Source organism: Tauraco erythrolophus, chromosome 6 (assembly GCF_009769465.1).
Source record: "Tauraco erythrolophus isolate bTauEry1 chromosome 6, bTauEry1.pri, whole genome shotgun sequence".
NCBI lineage: Eukaryota > Metazoa > Chordata > Aves > Musophagiformes > Musophagidae > Tauraco > Tauraco erythrolophus.
In genome coordinates, this window is record NC_141470.1 from 14,254,718 (window position 1) to 14,259,721 (window position 5,004).

Here is a 5,004-nt window from a genome sequence, read left to right on the forward strand (position 1 = left end):
TAGTGCTGCAGGCTCACAAGCATCTCCAGCTGCTCTTATTGCCCAAGCTGCAGGCATTCATATAGAGACATTTGAGTTGGGTCCCTGATGAGGTACCTGGAGCCCCCTGATGATGCTCAGATGTTTCCACAGTAACTAACCCCTCAACAACCCCTGTGCTCTGTCCACAACCCGGCATGACACCTTGATCCCTTGCTAATTCACAAGACTGCGTGATCTTGCTAGTGCATTCCTCCCCCACAAGCACTGGCATACTGCATTCCGGCTCCCTTCCAGTGATCCTGATTTCACCCCCACCCTCTTTCATACCTAGTTTAAAGCTCTATGAGCCCTGCCAACTCCCTTCCCAAAACTCCTGTCCCTCTGTGGGACAGGCTATTACCATGCATTTCTAACAGACCTGGCCTCTTGTAGATCCAGCCACTGTCAAAAAAACCAAACCCCTGCTGGACACACCAGGCTCAGAGCCAGGTATTAATCTGCTGGTACTTCCTGCCTAATCCCTCATCTTTGCCCACAACTGGAGGGATAGAGGAGAACATGACCTGTGTTCCTGATCCCTTGACCTGGTGCCCCAAGGCTCTGAAGTCCTTCTTCATTGTCCTTGGAGTGGTTCTTCCTAATTCCTCACTGCCTACCTGAAACAACAAAAGGGAGTAATAGTCTGAGGGCCGTACTAGGGAAGGAAGCTTCTTCCTGACATCTTCAACTCTGACCCCTGGGAAGCAACAGACCTCCCTGTGCAGCGGGTCCGGTCTGCATATCGAGCCTTCTGTTCCCTTAAGCACTGAGTCACCAATGACAATGACCCGTCTTTTATTCCTTACTGATGAGGTTTTAATGCCGACAGCAGTCTGACTAGGCTTTGGTGACACCTCCAAGCAGGGAGAACCAATATCCCCACTGTTTTCCAGTTCCCCTTGCAGAGCACTGTACCTGTTATGCAAGGACACCTGGGGGGGCGGAGGAATTGCCAGGCAGTTGCGCTTGCCACGCGGAACAGGGACCTTGTGCCATTGCCCCCTGTCCCCTAATTCTTCACATTCCCTGATCCCCTTTAACCTCTCCACTTCTTCTTTCAGCTCTGCCACAACCAGATTATGGAAGCTGTCAATTTCCCTCTCACTTTCCCTAATTATTCTTAACCTACTCACCTCCTCTCTGAGCTCCAGCACTTCATCCTGGAGCTGCACCACCCGGCTTAGCAGGTCATCAACCTGCTCGCACCTCACACAGCCATCCTCAGGATTGCTCCCAGCTACCAGGCAAAAGCTATGACATTCCTCACAGCCTGTGACCTGAACACGATATCCCTTTGAGTGGGTGCTGAAAGCACAATTCTCCTCCTCCAAGATGCCACCATGACTCCTTGATAAAGTGAAGCACTTCAAATCCTGTCCAACGAGCTGTAAGCAGCAGCAGTTGCCCCCTTGTTAGGCAGGAATAGTAGGCTTCCTTGCCTCGTACTCAGTGAGCAAAGACCGATTTCATGTTTAAGAGTTTCGCATATCTCAATTTTTCATGATCAGCCTCAGAAAACTCTGCTCATCTCCAAACGCCGATTGTCTCCCAATATTGTTGATGCAACTAAAGCAAATAATTGGCCTCAGCAAGAAAACAGTCATGTCCCTAACCCCTCATGGCAGCAAAGTGTATATTCCGCCTGCAAGTATGGCTTTCATTATTTTCAGGATGTCTAGGCTTAGAGATTCTATCAATAATCCGACATTTACATTAGCTGGATCCAAAGAGCTGCCTGTGCCAATCACACTTGTGTTATACCAGTAAATACTTGAAGGCCAGGTCCATTAAGTAACTTTCTAGGTACTGTTAATGCCTCTCTACTGATGTGTCAATGCCTTGACATCCAAGAGGAGGAAGAATCAGCCATCTGAGCGGTCAGGGAGACAGCCTGCCCCCCCCCAGCAGACACTGCACATGTAAGTTTTCCTTTAGATACAGGTTATTTGGACAAGACTCTGGAATAAATTGCCCAGAGAAGTTGTGGATGCCCCCTCCCTGGAGGTGTTCAAGGCTAAGTTGGACAGAGCCTTGAGTAGCCTGATCTAGTTGAGAGGCGTCCCTGCCCATGACAGGGTGGTTGGATTAGATGATCTCTAGTGTCCCTTCCAGCCTATGCCATTCTATGATTTTATGATTGACTCAGGAGAGAGGTTTCAGGAGAACAGCCCATAACCTCCCTCAGTCAGTGCTCAAGCAAAAAAAGAGGATTCCTGAAGCCACATGCTATCTACAGTCATTACCACGACTTGAATATCATGTAGGTAACTTGAAGCTTGTGCACATGGGCAAGCTTTGGTGGCTACTGTCAATACAGGCCTGGGTCAAAAGCAGTCCCAAACACTGAAATGTTTTTATTTATTTAAAGATTGAGAGCTATGACCAGCAACATGTACATACAAGGGAAAAAAAAGTGACATCCTTAAGTTGGAGGAAAAAATTTCAATTACTGCAGTGGTAAATGTAAATCAGTTCTGAGACCTAGCCACCTAATTGTCCATTAAGATATCAAAAAAAAAAATTCTCCTTTTAATTTAGCAGTCCTAAAAGAGAACCCAAGAAAATACTAAGCATTACTCATAGTGGAACTACAGGACAGAGCTTTCTACTCATGACTCATCCAATAAAAGTGAAAGCAGTTCATAAGCAGATTCTGAAAAGTTTCAAAGCTCAAGATGAATTTACCTTTTAAGAAAACCCACATTTCAGTAAGAAGGGGAAGAAAAAAAATCAGTTACAGGAAAATAGGGCAGTGGTTACAGCTAGGGAATGAAAATAAGGAAACCATCCTGCTTTCCACAACAAGGTTTGTCACCAACTTCTTCCCAGCTACATAGTAATTTATCTAACCTCTCCATATTCTGACGTAATGATGTATCAAATTCTGCTCTCTTCAGTGCAGTGACAGATTAGGTTTGCAATAATGTTATTTGGGGGGAGACTTTTTTGCTTATTTACAGCCCTTGAAGATCAAGTTGATTTTAAACTATCTGTCCAAATCTAGTTCCAAGAATTGCAGAGTTCATAGGTGCGAGAGTGGAATGGCTAGTGCACAAAAAAAGGTTTTTTAAAAAATGGGGAATTGTTGACCACTAACAAGAGATGACTAAAAGCGGAATTCTGTAGGGAATAAACATGGAGAAATAGGTCAGGAATCTTAGTGTCCTAGATCCCCTAAAAGATTAGAAGAATAAAATAGAGCAAAGTTAAAGTTCAGAAAGGAAATGGCTTTTTGTAAAACATGTGCCACTTGTTCCCACTAAGTCACTACGACCGAGAAGCTAGTATCACGTAATCACAGAATAGTGGAGGTTCAAAGACCTCAGCAAACTTCAAAAAAAGAACATTCTTATGGCTAATACAAGCTACCAAAGTTACAATTAATTAAACCAATTTTAAAATCAAGTCTCACACCTCAAAACTGTTGCTACTGGTATTGCATCCCTGCCTTAGGATGTCATTGAACATTTGGCTTCTGATTTTAACTGAAGATCAATCTTTTCCAGGATAACAGGGAGCTAAACTAAAGAACCGGATGAGGCCAGGAGGAGTCAATGAGAAGGACAGACTTTAAAGCACCCAACAGCCCTGCCACTGACTTCAGTGGTGAAATAAGACAAAAATATTTTGTACGTTTAGGAGTTAAGATTGACTGGGACTTTTCTAAAATTACACATACAGAAAAACAGCTTCTGCAAATAATTATCGGGTCATACACCCATAAAAGTCAAGAAAAGATATTTTATTACCTGCTCATCTTATTTACAGAATAGAGCCAATATTAGTCAGCAAAAGTAGCTGCTTGCAAGCAAGAAGGCTTCAAACAGTAAGGAAGGGAGGTAATTAAAATGAGGGAAATCCAAAACACAGTTATACCTACCAATCATGTCATCTAAATTGTACTATTTTATTCATTAAAAATAAAGTTCTGAAGCAAAGATGCCATATTTTATGCGAGTTCTTGATTACCTTTCTGCCGAGGGAGCATGTAATTTACAAGAAAGAGGACTTAAAGCTTTAAGTGCCTCTGACTTAATTCAGCATGCTGTATTGATGGTCCCATTTAGATGATTCCATTTTAGGCCCCGCTAACGCATTAAAGGCATGACTTACTCACATCCATTTGGCTAATGATCCTCTACTGCTCTAAAGTAAATGACAGCTATTTACAGTAAATTATTCAATTAGATAGAGGGAAGTGCAGTATTCATTTTATATTGTTTGACACGGCAAAACAGAAGTGTGCAAGAAGGCAGGTGGGGCATTTTAATCTTTCAGAATCAATTGTTTAATCCACAGCAAGAGAATAAATATACTCCACAATACTCGTCAGCGTCAGACTTTTATTGTAAACATTCTAAGAGAGACTGAAGTGTTGCAACTTCAGATAATATAATTCTGTCCACTTCAGAAGTAAGTCATCATACAATGCAAGAAATGCTAGTAACCAGCATCTTATAGGACTGATTTATTTTAAGCACAATTTCAAGTAACAAAGTGACTTTAAAAAAACAACACCACCACCCACAAAAAAAACACACACATGCTAGCAGGAGACCAAATTTCCATTAAAAAAAAAAAATTAGGCATGAGCAATTCTGAATCCTATTTATTTGTAATAGGATTTATACTACTAAGTGCCTACCTCACTTTCAGAAACAAGACTGAATCTCCCAAGACATTTGGATAGTGGGGTATTTTTAATTCATTAAATCCCAGGAAAGGGCAGCTCAGCTGCCCTCACAAATTAAGATGAGGATTCAGAAAAATAATGAAATAAAGGAGAAGCTAGAGGAGTGCAAGTTGGGGCTAAAACACAGCCTAGAACAAGGGAGAATGATCACACCGCAATAACTCAAAAATAGTCTTGGATTTGAAGACCTTTTCACATATTCTTCTATTATTTTCCAAGCACTGAAGGGCGTGCTTGCATGCATGAGCATCCGTTACAATCCCCACTGCATACACTACTATGGCCACTGC